The 15,178-nt window shown below is 30.6% G+C and overlaps 1 pseudogene; it reads left to right on the forward strand.

Annotated features, from left to right (window-relative positions):
- The first annotated feature begins 6,006 nt into the window (after window positions 1-6,006).
- On the forward strand, window positions 6,007-14,614 carry LOC114751540 (very-long-chain aldehyde decarbonylase CER1-like; annotated as a pseudogene).
- The last annotated feature ends 564 nt before the right edge of the window (window positions 14,615-15,178 follow it).

Raw genomic sequence — 15,178 nt, forward strand, 5'->3', positions numbered from 1 at the left:
CGGGAGGAGAAAAATTTGACGAAAGAAATGGAGAAACTTCTAAGTAGGTAAACAATATCCTGATGAACGGCATTAACCGAATGAGAATACGCCGCTTTGGGAGGGGAGGTCATGCTTCCTCTAATATAATCCAAAATGACCCTGAAAGTCCAGTCTTCCATGCTCGCAGAATTCCCAGTAATGTCAGTTTCGTCCTTGCTTGCTCTGTTCGTTTGTTTCAGTATTGAACCTGAATTCTGAATGTGATTGATGAATATTAGGTTATATGCATACTCTTTTAGAAGAGCAGGGTACTTGCTTAACAGAGGAAGTTGAAATGAAACAAAGCAAAACGGAAGGAGAGGGAGGGTCTTTGAGTTGATATTGGAGGGAGTAAACAAGTGTTTAGGTATTAATTCATTCTGCTCCCATCTTGATTCTTATACAAATGAACAATAAATATATGGGAAAGATTAAGATTTTGGTTCTTCAACTTTTACGTCAGTTATAATTCAGTCTCTGAATTTTTGACTCGAGTATAATTCAGGCCCTATTTATAATTCAATCCCTTCTTATCTTTTTTTCATTTTTTTTTTATATTATAATTCTTGTTACATCTCATAGGACAATGACACCGACAAAATTCCTTGCAACTCATCTGCACGGATATTTTTATAAGGTTTTTTTATAGATATCCTTCCATCTCACTACTCGAATATGAAACCCAGTGCCTCTCACCCAAAACTTCTGATACAATTAAGCTTCTAATTTGGGAAGAGGTGTGGTCCATTTTATAAGTTTTAATTTGGATTTGTCTTAAAATTTAATGCTTTTTTAATGTTGCCCTTAATTATTTCTCTCTTATCATATTCCATCTTAAAATTAGTTAATTATAAAGACATATTTGAAAATAAAAATATATATTTATTGTTTTTAAAACATTTTAATTAATTGTTTATTATTCATAAATTAGTTACTTGAAATTTATAATAAAGACTGTAGGGAGTAATTGACAAGCTAGTATGTCATAAAAATTCTCTTTATATACATTGGATGTGTGCGAACACATTAATTAAATTAATACATCATGTACATTGAAGAACCATGCGGTGATATATAAAGTCTCAGTTACTAATAATTAATTTATAAAACATGTAAATGCAAAATACTTTAAATATACACACACACGCACATGTTCGCAAATCATTTCAGATCTAGAAAACAAATCCAGTCATTCTAAGTGTTTTATAAGCCTTAATCAATCAAGTTAGACTATTCCATTATTTATTTTATAAACCTCATGATTCAAATTTTAGGACATTACACATGGTTACTTGGACAACTAGTGTAGAAAATCAACAGTTACGGTTCTTATTTACACAATCTCTTCTGATCTTATTTATAAGGCATTTCTAGCATATTTTACACAGACTAAAAAAAACTTAAAATGCATTAACTCTCCATTAAAATATAACAATTTGCTAATTTTATCCATATTTAATATATACACCTTTCAAAAGAGATAACTACCTACACTCTAATAAATAAATGACAAAATAGTATATATATTTATACTAAATTAATGAAATAACTTATAAATAGGATAAAAAAACTTTCTCTCTCTGTTTTAAAGTAGGACAAGAGGAGTATATCACATCACACTTTCTTCTCTGTCTCCCTAGCAAAAATATTTACATATTTATAGTCTTTTAATTAATTTTAACTAACATTTCGAATAATGTAATTTGGTTAGCCGTATCGTATAAAAACCAACCGACTTGATATTTTTGTTAATGCATCCTCCCTCTTCCCAACCCTCATCCGCCCCAGAATTTTATTATCAAATTATTGCCTCATCAATTTGGTTTTCCACACATATATCTCAGCCAATCTATGCTTCATGCTTCTGCGGCAGCCAGCTATATAAATATATATATAAATATATATATATATATATATATATAATCCTCAATAAATAATGAAGATGAGTAGATGGCGGCATACCAAAATGTAGCGATAGAATTAAGTGAGAGCCTCGCGACACATGCACGGACTACTCTATATATCCTCGTCCTCGCCACTCACGTCCCCGTTCACAGGAAGGGCATATTTACTTTGGTCCGTAGAGGGGGGGAGAAAAAAAAGCTGGGAACTACTAATTTATAAAATAAAAAATATATTTTTTATTTTATTAAATAATAGAAAAATTATTATTCCTTTGGTCTTATTTATCAGTTACTTCTAATATGTTTCACATAAATTCAGGAAAACCTTAAATTGCATTACTTCTCCATTAAAATATGCAACTTTTCAATTTTATCTTATTTAATATATACACCTTTTAAAAAAACTACATATCTACTCCTCTGATTCTATTTATAAGACACTTCCAACATGTTTAATTTTTCATTAAAATATAACAACCTTTCAATTTTAATCCTATTTAATATATACACATTTTAAAAAAAACTACAGTATATATTTTTTTGGTCTTATTTATAGACACTTCTAACATGTTTTACACAGATAAAAAGAAAACCTTAAACTGTGTTAACTTTTCATTAAAATATAACAACTTTTGTCCCTTCAGGGACATCTGATAAAATTGGAAAATATAACAACTTTTCAACTTTACCTCTATTTAATATATACACCTTTAAGAAAATACTCATCTGGTCCTATTTATAGGGTAGAAAGAGAAGATATTTTTTGGTCCTATTTATAGGGCATTGAGAGATTTTTTATATGGATGTACAATTTTACCCTTTATTTATTTTTGTGTTAACTTTGTTTATGTGAGGTATAATGTATATTAAATAGGGATAAAGTTGGAAAGCTGTTGAATTTTAAATGAGAGTTAATGAAGTTTAAGGTTTTTCTTAATTTGTGTGAAACATATTAAAAGTGACTTATAAATAGGATCAAATAAGTAACTATTTACACCATAATAAATGAACGACAAAATAATACATTCATACTAAAAATTGAATGAAATGACTTATGAATAGAACTAAGAAGAGTATTTTCTTTCTGTCTTATAAATATGACCAGTTGGATATGTTATAATAAATGAAGGACAAAATAATATATTCATATTAAAAATTTAATAAAATGACTTATATAGATAAAATAAAATAAAAACATTTTTTTCATGTCTCATAAATAGGACGGAAGGTGTACGTTCATTAAATTGTGCAACTAGTAACAGCAATCAGCTGAACGGTTAGTCGGTTATGGTTAGAACTGGGGAAGTCCCTGTTTCATTCGATTTTCTATGAGGCGTTTGGTATGCTTTCATCTTCTTTATTCATGGAGAATGTTGAGATGCCACAGGCACAATGACGTAAAACACTGTTTGACTTCTTTTCTACTGACGGCTTCCTTCCCATTCATTTTGAAATTATGCATCCTTCTATCTTTCATCGTTTTGTTGCTTTAACTGTTTGCCTTGTTTTTTTTTTTTTTTTTGTACTCTAAACCTCGGAGGAATTACTATTAAGTCTTAAAAAGTTTGTCATGACAAATTTCAGTGTAAAAAATAACAATATATTTAAACTCACTTGTATCAGGATCCTTCATTGAGATCTTATAATAATTCTCCCTTAAAACTCAGTAGAATTTGTTTATAATATCATTTTGCTTATTATAAAAGAAAAAGAAGATTTTTGGTTTTTATTTAAGTGATTTTATACCATGTAATTGAGGTAAATATGTGAAAACTTATTACAGATTACTTTATATAATATACTAGCTAGTACTATGTTACAAGCATATTTAATATTTATTTTTTAGGTTAACTTTAATTTGTTTCCAACCCCATTCTCCGTTAAAGGTCATGATTGCGCACCACTTTAAACGCTTTTTATAATCATATATTAGGGGTATGTCTAAAAACATGTTTTAGTTCTTCCCGAAGCTTTGAAAAGGCTGCTATAAATAGGTAGGGACCAGGGAGGGAGGGAGGGAGGGAGGCAGGGAGTAACACCCAAGAGAGAAAAATTGTTTAGTGTGAAATTACGTTAGCCATTTAAATTTTCTCTGTATTTTTGTTGAAAATTTAGTAATAGAAAAATCCTCAATACACTCACTAAAGCATTTTAATTATTTTTATTTTCATTAAAACTTCTAGTTACATGTTTTTATTGCGCATAAAGTGCTTTAACACACACACAAACACGTGTCTGTAAGGTATTCTTTATTGTCCACCAATTTTTCCAGTTACAAATTACAATTGTCCACCAATTTTAATTATAAGCAAAGGTGGATCATGACCTCATCTTACCTTCCCAGTACGTCCAATATACTGACTTTATTTTATTAGTACACCTAACATCATAATCTTATTTTTAATTATTAAGATACCGAATGTATTAAAAATAAAATGAAGGTGCTAGGTGTATCAAAAAAATAAGACCAAGTGCTTGATACAGCTTCGCCCTTAATCATATCAGCCGCGTGACTTTTAGTAAATTTCTTCTGCAGCAACGCAATAAAGTTCGTTGTAACAGTTTTTCATACAAATTTTTAACATCCAAAGACCAATACTATTATACTACCTCTACCTCTGGCTTTTAATTAGTATAAGAGTTAAATAAATAATTTGAGGATATTAAAAAAATTAATTAAGTTCGTTATTTATCATAAATGTATGTGGATCTCCCTAAAGCATCCTCTTCAATCATGTATATTGGATGATTAGGATTATCTGTTGGTATGAATCCTTTGTAATTAATATGGATATTTTGGAAAAAGAAAAATAAATAAAATGAATTGAAATCTTATATTTAGGGCAAAACTCAACTCCTAACTAGTTTTTTTAATTAAAAACCAGAGGTAGTATTATATTCAAGCGCTGCCAACTCCTGAACTCTAAGTTTATCAACATATGATCATTATGTACGCGTAAAATTCCAACATAAGTTGAAATCTACCTCAACTTATTTCTATATATCATATGAGATCCTAATCCAAATATCAATATGACACCAGATAGCACTTCAAAGCTTAAAACGAAATTTTAAAAAATTAAAAAAGATTCAGAAAAATATTTTTAACTACATGGTGATGATTTGTAGCAATGAAACATACTGTTTTTTATTTGTGACAAATACAGCTTGCCATAGATATCGAAATTGAATTCTATATTGATAATTAGATAGAGAGCTATACAATTTTCACATGAAAAATTATAAGAATTATTACTCCACTCACTCCTGATTGTAGAAACTAATTATTAAGTTTGTTTTGATTCTATTTATAAGAGTAAGACATGATTCTCTCTTTTATCTATATCTTATTTATACATTACTGTATCTTATTTTTAATATAAGAGCTAGATAACTTATTTTAGAATATTAAAAAAATTAATAACTAATATGTGTTGTTTTACTAAAACATTTTATGTAGTCATGTGTATTAGAATTACCTCATGTTGAAAACCTCTTAATATGTACAATCAATAGGTATATTTTAAAAAAAAAGTTTGTGAATTTGGTGGATAAACTAGATTACAATTAAAATAATTTTTTCCAACTCTTATATTTTTTACCGAAATTAGTAATCCCCCCCCCCCCCAACTACCATTATGTGCTGAAAAGTTTCAAGCTTTAAATGTCAACAGTCAGGGGATATTTTATGGAAATGACAACAAACTTTTGATAGATTAAATACAAGCAACCACGTCCGGTCAAAAAAAAAAAAAAATACAAGCAACCACCTTTACTTCTTTTCTTAATATGTGTGCACATGAGAGGCCTTTCAATGAGGACCCAGAGTAGTATTTGAGTTGGTAGAATCAATGGATAATATACATAGGATACGATATATAACTCTTAAAAAAATGAATTGAAATTATAATAAATTATAAGGACTATAATTTGGTATTACTTGTGTACATTAAATGACTTTTTTTTTTTTTTGGGACCAGATGAATAAAGCACTATATATGCGCGTGTTAGGAGGCCATGCAGCCCATGCTATGCCACAAGAGATTGTGATATAATTTTTTTTTTTATTATTTTGAAAGACATGGCTTCGCAACCAGGCATTCTTACAGATTGGCCATGGAAGCCTCTTGGGAGCTTTAAGGTTTTGCTTCCTTGTGCCTCTCCTAATATAGCTGCTTTCAGCCTCTTTAACATTTTTTTTCCCCAGAAAAATTGCTGAAAAGTCTCTTATCACAAAATTCATTCTCAAAGATACCCAAAAACTTGGGTGTTTAACTTTTGTTCAGTTATGTGCAATAAATCTTCATGCGTGTGCAAATGTATACAAAGTTAAAGTTATATTATACGCAATTGAAAAAGAATTATACCTGCTAAGGATATAGGTTGCACTTGAGCTTTTAAATAAATTTTAGATACATTTGAACAATAAACTTTGCCAGGGGAATATTTTAAGAAGTTTTCTTTCTTTCTTTCTTTCTTTTCGGCCTATTGCTTTTTTCTCGTACTTTTAGTTGTAATTAATTTTCTTAATATATGATCACTTAGCTTTGATTTGCGTTCAAAAAGGGGAAAAAATGCTCCATTCTTTTCAGTTACATGAAATATATATTGCAGTTTATATGTGACAAATTTAATATATGTTCGCTGAGGTTTTCTTTTTCTTTTCTTTTTGGGCAATGTTGTGACATTATGCATTGATGATACTGTAACTCTTCTTCTCCCCAGCTTGCTACAATTTTCCATCATATATATTGTCTCTCTGCTCGTTATTACAAGAACCCTCTAACTAAATGACATACTATTTCTGGTCTTTAATATAAGAACTCATTGGAGATTAGATTTAGTTCTAAATACAAAATCTCAATTCATTTTGTTTTTCAAGTTGATAATGTTTTCTCTAAAACATCCCTATTCATTATAATTAAGGGTTCTCACTAAGGGATAATTTCAATGCACAAAATTAGAAAGGGTAGTTTAGGGATGTTAACACATATTCGTTACAATTAATTAACTTAACTAATTTACTTAATCTCTTCAAATTAGTTATCTAGCTCTTATATTGAAAATGAGATGAGATTGTATGTTAAATGACAATGAAAAAGATGTTGACAAATTTGCCCTTGTCTTGTTTCATCATATGGCGACGACGGACGATGATGGAAATTACTGAAGTACGTGTTACTGGCCCCATGGGTTGTTCAGACCATCATTCACTGTGCGACAGCGTCGCATGAGAGAGACCTCGCTTACTGTCTCATAGTTCCAATGTTAATGGCGAGGTTGGTTCACAACCAGATCTGGATATCTGTTTCTCGCCATCGATCAGCTCAAGGCAAAAACAGGATAATTGACAGGGGCCTTGAATTCTCACAAGTTGACAGAGAAAGCAACTGGTTCGGTCCTTTCAAAACTGCTCATAATGTTACAATTTTTCATAAATTAAAGTTGACATACTATTCTAGACTTTAATATAAGAGCTAAATAACTAATTTATAAATATTAAAGAAATTAGTTAAGTTGATTATTTAATTTGTCACAAATATACGTTAATCTCCCTAAACCATCCTATCTAATTATGTGTATTGGATTATTAGAATTATCCCTTAATGGGAACCCCCACAATCAATAGGGATATTTTGGGAAGAGATGAGAGATAAGAGGATTGAAGTTTTACATTTATGACCAGATTTAATCCCTAATTAGCTCTTATATTAAGGATTGGAGCTAGTATATTCTAATACATTTTATTTAGTTTTAGAAAATAAAATTAGCTGTGTTGTGATTTTTGAATTAGTGCATCATCTTGCTATATGCATTAATATTTTATTTTGTTGGTTGTGGAGATTCTTAAACATAACTTCCTTAATTTTTCGAAAATTACATAATTTTTTTTTCAGAATTATACATATCTAACCTCCTCCCCCGTGGAAGGGGGGCCAAAAACATGCAGAAACCTCTGCTCTTGAACCCCACAAACCTACCATAAGTTTAAACCACACAATTCTCCCTGGAAGTAGCTTAAGGGGGAAAAAAGTCCTTGTAGTTTTAGAACAACTTATTAGATATCTGTGTAATTTATTATTTTTAAGGAATGCTTGTGCTTATTCTTAAAAAGTTAAGCTTGTGTCATTTACCAAAGCTGAAGAGATGAAAAAGGTCTACGTACGTATGTTTATAAATAAATAAATACAAAGGTCCACTTAACTTTAGGTTTTAACAAAGCTAAGGAGAGCATACATTACAATTTAATTATTATAATTATTATAGCTATATTTTATATTGAGCCATAATTTTAAATCCAAATCTCCAATTCACTTAACACGTATATATCATCCCCTACTCTTAAACGATTTCCATATTTGAAACTATATATTGGAGGTGAGATTCAAATTTATGACCCAATTCTGATATAAAAAAGAACTTAGTTGTGCATTCATTTACTTATCGTAATTATATGGTCGTGTACTTTTTTCTTTTTTCTTTTTTAACTTCACATACACCATATTTCATTTTGGTCCCTTAATTTTATAAAATGTTTTGTTAGTCGTATAACCTTAACACTGTTAACAAAAGATACTAACATTAAACTTTTAAATATTGACAAAACATTTTCAAATCTTGATGTGTTAAGTTTAATTTAAAAATAACAATAATCGGCATAAAAAGTCATCATTTGAGACTAATGGTATTAGGATTTAAAGACTGAAAAGTTACATCATAAAATTAACTAAATTAAAATCTTGTATAAAATCAAAAGACAAAAAGTATGCTTTTGCAGTTATATTTATTCTTTTTTTTTTAAAATCCGTTTTAAATGCACCCGCTGCATTCATGTGTGAATAGGATCCGTATAATTAGGAATTAAGAATCAATAATATCTCTAGAACTACAAATAGTCAAGTTAAAATATTGATCTATCCTTGGTTTGGAATGTATGATATATGCAGGGATGACTATATTTTGTTGACTGGACATATCATGTGCTTAGCATATACGATGCTTCCTGAGGTTGCTAATCACTTACCCGTATGGAGAGCAGATGGTGTGGTTTTCGTAGCTTTATTACATGCTGGTCCAGTGGAGTTTCTTTATTATTGGTTTCACAGAGCACTTCATCACCACTTTCTTTATTCTCGCTACCATTCTCACCATCATTCTTCCATAGTCACCCAACCTATTACTGGTATCATACTCTTCATTCATAGTTTTCCTCATTTTCTTTTTAATTTATGTTGTGTTGTTGGGAAGAGTTGATATTTGCTTTGGATTGATCAATTTATCAGGGGAATGACAATTGGTTTCAAAAGGTCAATTTAATGATAATTAATCAATGCCAAGTTGCTCTAGTGGTAGTGCCACTAGCTATGCTGGGATAAGGTCATTGATTCGAGCTTAGTATTGACATGTTTGTATATGCGTATGTATTCAATTGTATATAATGAAAAATAGTTAAGTCTGAAGAAGTTTGCTGAAGGATGGCACTCCCTCTAGCCTAAACTTAATAGTTAGTAGAGGTGTTTACTTTAGTTCTAAATGTAAGACCTCAATCTAGTTTGTCTTTAAAAGATAATTTTTTTCCTCAACTCTCGTTGATTGCACATATGAAGAGGGTTTTTATCTATGAATAATTTTTAATGCAAATAATTAAAAGGAGTACTTTAGAGAAACCAACACGTTTTATTACAAATAATGAACTTAATTTTCTTAATTCTTATAAATTAGTTATGTTGCTCCTATATTAAATACTGGAAAAATATCCAAATATGTAGATAGTTACAAATATAAATGTCTCATTTGCAAATCAAATTACTAATTTTCTTAAGTCACTCCTAATTATTTTCACCTGAGTTTATCTAAAGTTGTACGAATTGATATTTGCAATTCATCTTTCCACAAGATTTTCTTAGATCTCTGCCATCATCAAATTAATTTTTTGAGACATAAGTGTACATTCGCTCTATTTCTTATTTCTTATTTCTTTTACATACCCTTGATGTTATTACTGCGATTATTTTACAGCTGTTGCTCATCCATTCGCTGAGGTCTTAGCATATGTTGCTCTATTCGCAATACCGCAATTTGCAACATTGTTCACAAAGACAGCCTCCATTGCTTCGGTTTATGGTTACTTGTTTTATATCGATTTCATGAACAATTTGGGTCACTGCAACTTTGAGTTCCTTCCAGAGAAGCTCTTCTGCTCTTCCCCTTTCTGAAGTATCTCGCTTACACTCCATCGTAAGTCTCCTCATCAATTCCTTGTGCCTTCATTATGAGAGCATGTTAAGTCCCACATCCACTAATTAAAATATAGACTATGATATATAGTTCGAGGTGGATATGCTTTAGATGCCCTTACAGTAGATCCTCCACAGATTCCCCAATTATTAAAGGGCTATTCTTTTGGGACTATTACAATTTCAATTTATCATCGTTCCCGCTATGACTGCAACTTACCAAAAATAGGGACTGCACTTCAATTCAATACTTTAGGTCTATAAGAAAATTAGATACAAAGGTACCGTGGGAAGCATTAAAAATGAGAGATAAGGATTGTGATTGATATTGAAAAAATAATGTTTAGCATGAAAAGTTGCTTGTTATATGGGATTAGGCAAACCCATAAAAGTAGGATTGAGCCTTAATTACTTATATGACAAACAATTACTCATGCTAAAGACTTTTTTAATAATTTTTTTCAATCGCAGTCCTAGTCCATATCCTTCATTTTCAATGCTTCCTACCAAACGGGACCAAAGAGATCTCAAGGAATTCAAGTTTTATATTACTTTCGATTTCTTAATGCAATTAAGAGCTATTTATTTATATGAATAGATTAGAGAAGCTAAATAAATTACTTAATTTTAGAAAATATCACATGATCTTCATAAAATATTCTTGTATAACTTAAATTATATATCAATTTATAAGTTAGATAAATTAATTTTAAAAAAATAAATATGAGAGATGAAATGAATTAAGGTTTTAGGACCAAAATCAACTCAACTAGCTCTTATAGATAGGATCAAAGGGGTAACTTTTATAACTAAGAGTTGTAAATGATGTATCCCGCCTAGTAAAATATGAAAGTTCAATTTGCATTGTAAATATAAATTGTTGAATTTGACTTGTAAATACGAATGTTTGGCTAAGAAATATTAATTATTTTAGAACCTTTTTGTACCATTTAATTTTCTTAATTGGCATTTATGATTATGCAATTATCATAGTGAATCAATAATTGAATAGTCGTTCAATCAACAATGACAAACTCAAGATCAATTTGTGGACCACAGGTTTCACTCACTGCACCACACCAAATTCAGGACAAATTACTCTCTTTTCATGCCAATATATGACTACATTTATGGCACTGTGGATGAATCCACAGATGAAACTTATGAAATGTCTTTGAAGAGATCAAAGGATTCACTTGATGTGGTTTACTTAACCCACCTAACAACACCAGATTCTATCTATCATCTTCCTTTAGGCTTCGCTTCCTTGGCCTCCAACCCTCAAACACCAAAATGGTATATTTGTTTCATGTGGCCCTTCACTTTTGGTTTTATAGCAATGGCTTGGATCTTTGGTCGAACATTTGTTTCAGAAAGGAACACTTTCAACAAGCTCAATTTGCAGTCATGGGTCGTACCAAGATTCACAAAACAAGTAAGAATTTTCCATATTATAATCTATTGCTTAATCGTACCTCAATCTGGGAATGGTTCAGATTATAAAAAGGTATTGTTGTTATTTTAAAGAACTATAGATTTAACTGTGATAGCTGTGGGTTGTAGAATTTATCTAGTTTGAAGGGCTTTGAATTGTCTCATGTTCTTTATTTTCTTAATTTCCAAACCCGAGAATAGGCTGTAGAGATCTTTATTTTCTTAATGATTGTCCTTTATTCTCCGACTTTGTAACTTGAACTTCTTGTTTTTGAATGCATTTTGACTTTATATAAAAAAGGAAAGAATTGTCTTATGCTCAAGAAACTCTAAAGAATCTGAAATAATGAGGCAATCACACTTACATGAAAATGATGACTAAGATCCTAGACAAGATTGAAATTTTTAGTCACTCAAATCTTAAACATAAGAGCTGGCACAAATATTTTGTTTGATTCTAAACATAAGATCTAAATCTATCTTATCTTCCAAATCTATATAATTTTTCTCTCAAAATCCTCTCTATTGATTGCACATATTAATTAAAGTTTTCAATTAAAAAAAATTAATATCTAATGCAATTGATTGGAAGGTGAGCTTTAGATAAGCCAACACACATTTTTTCACAAATAACCAAATAATTTTCTTATTTTTTATATTAGTTATCGATTAACTCTTACATTTAGGATAAGAACGAATATTATATATGGGATCCAGGACCTATCATTGATGTTCTGATTGTGTGTTATGCAGTATTTGAAAGGACAAAGCACATCAGTGGACAAATTAATTGAAGAGGCATATTAGAGGCTGAATTATCTGGAGCTAAAGTTTTGAGTCTTGGGCTTCTTAATCAGGTAATTAGAAATAAAAAATATTACACAAACCTTCAGTATATAGGTTTTTTATAATGCAAAATCATGTATACATTGGCAGCAAGAAGAGTTGAATGGATATGGGCAACTTTACATCCATAAGTTTCCAAAGTTGAAGATAAAAGTTATAGATGGAAGTAGTTTGGCTGCGGCAATTGCAGTGAACAGCATTCCCAGGAGCACAAGTCAAGTGCTTCTGCGAGGCAACTTTAATAAGGTTTCTCTGGCTATATCCAATGCTCTCACCAAAAGAAATGTTCAGGTAATTAGTTTCATGCACTTTTGCAGAATAAGGGCAATGCAATTATATAAATAAGGTTTTCAATGCACTCCTTTTATAAAATCTTGTTCTTTTTTATTTATACTTTATACTTGCTAACTGTAAAACTGCATTTTTATAATAAAGGGTGAGGTAGCATCTAGCACCCTGATATTTTTTTCTAGGGCCATATAGCATCCTAATCTGATAGTGTGTCTGCTCAAAAAAAATCTGATAGTGTGTCTAACACGCTGACTTATTTCATACTCTTCCAGTTCTAAATATAAGACCCTTATACTAGTATGTATAAGGGTTTTATATTTAGGACCGGAGGAGTATTATGTTAATCACAGTTGAAAAACTGCCTTTGAAGAAGAATCATGCCGCTGTTCCAAATTAAAACAGCACTCAAAATTTGAGTCACAAACTCAAATTTTGGGGGTGGTATTAGTTTGATTCCGTTTAAATTTTGGAAGAATTCTGTAAGTACAGAGAAAAGTGGCTGGGCAAATTTAAGTTAACAATTTCCTTAATTTTTTGTGAAAATAATAGAATTTTCAAGAAAAATTATTTTAGTTTTTCAAGTTGCTGGTGATTACAAGCAGGTAACTATATTAAACAAGGATGAGACGACGAAGCTACATTCAAGACTCGAGTCCAAAGTAGATCTTACTCTCACTGCTACCTTCGATGCCAAGGTAAATATTGTTAAGAATCAAATGACTTCCTTTATCGCCATGTTTCTCTCATAACGGATGGTTTATTCAGTTATATTATATAAATTTATGAATTTGTTTTTCTTATTTATTAGAGAGATGAGTAATACTAACTTGAAATTACAAGTAGATCAAACCTGTGGCTTTTTAAAGGAGTTTTTAAGTCATTAGGCTATATATATAAGGCCATTGACAACCTATAAACATGTTTAAAATACATTTTGCTCCATCAACCGATTCACAAGACGTACCAGAAAAACATTTTAGTGGTAACCGCGAAAGCAGCAAGCTAATGAAATAGTTGTGTTTAAAAATGTGGCAATGTTGCCTCAACTCATTAACAAATTGAAGTTAATTTTGATCGTTAAAAATAATTAGCCACCTCAATATAAATAAGTCAACAAATGGTTAAAATAACTTTATTAACGGGCTGGAGTAATATTGGTATATTTTTAGACCTTTGGGGCAACATCGAGTCTAAAAAAGAATTGGGGGCAACATCACTTTTGAGTGAAAATATATAGATAAAATTAGACCTCCATCCTTAATAAAATTAAGGGATTATTGAATTGAAACTTGAAGTGTTTAAATATATACTTTTGTTTTTTGAAGATATGGTTGGTAGGAGATGGATGGGATGAAAATGAACAGATGAAGCAGCAAAAGGATCGATTTTCATACCATTTTCTCAATTTCCTCCGAAGAAAATGCGAAAAGATTGCTTCTACCACTATACTCCTGCCATGATGGCTCCTTCCTCATTCATCCAATACGCATTCTTGTGAGGTTAGTAGTACGTATAGCCACCATAGTTTTTTTTATAATAATTTTTAATTAGATCAATATAAATTGAAATAGAATGGATGTTCTAAAAATAGATGGAAGGTCTATATAATGTTAGCAAAATTTAAATAAGCCCAATTAATGTCTTGTATTCCATTCATGAAAGCCATCATTTAATATCAAATTGCTTTAATCTTTCACTTCCAAATCACAGAACTGGCTGCCAAGGAGAGCAATGAGTGCTTGGCGAATAGCAGGAATAGTGCATGCCTTAGAAGGATGGAACGTACATGAGTGTGGTTCTGCCACTTTCGATATCACTCAAATATGGCATGCAACCATTCGTCATGGTTTCCAACCTTTGGAAATGGAAAGTCCCTTTTAATTTGATCATTCCCATGAATCTAGATATGCATGAATTAAATAAATTCGAAGCTGCTTTATATTGTTATAATGAACTATTGCTTTGGTTGCCAGTGGTGTGGCGACTGGCAGTAGTGTGATATCTATCGCAATCTGTGGGTTTTTTTTAAAAATAATTTGTCTACTATTTATTATTTAACTGGATCCCCATTTCGGTTTTAGGGTTTCTGTTATGGGTTGGATTTGTTTGTGTTGATTATTTCATGTCGATTTGTAGGTGCTCATCTATCTGCCGTCTTGTTTGAATAAAACTAGCTTTCTTTTGGCTAAAAGAAAAAATGGCTGCTCTCCCTCCCCCCTCTATGCACCGACACACGTCATTGTTTGTCCTCTTAATTTGCTTCATAATTTCAAGGATTGGGTTAATAAGATGCAAATTTGTCCTTTAAGTTTTTATTCAAGAGCATTGACTACCCACAAGTTTTTTTTGGATATAAATTTGTTCCAGAAATTTAAAATCATACTAATATTGTCTCCTACGGTTAAAATTTTAATATTAACCATTAAAATAATGGTATTAACGAAT

The sequence above is a fragment of the Neltuma alba genome, unplaced genomic scaffold, assembly GCF_004799145.2.
Source record: "Neltuma alba isolate B1F8T4 unplaced genomic scaffold, ASM479914v2 tig00006982_pilon, whole genome shotgun sequence".
Lineage (NCBI taxonomy): Eukaryota > Viridiplantae > Streptophyta > Magnoliopsida > Fabales > Fabaceae > Neltuma > Neltuma alba.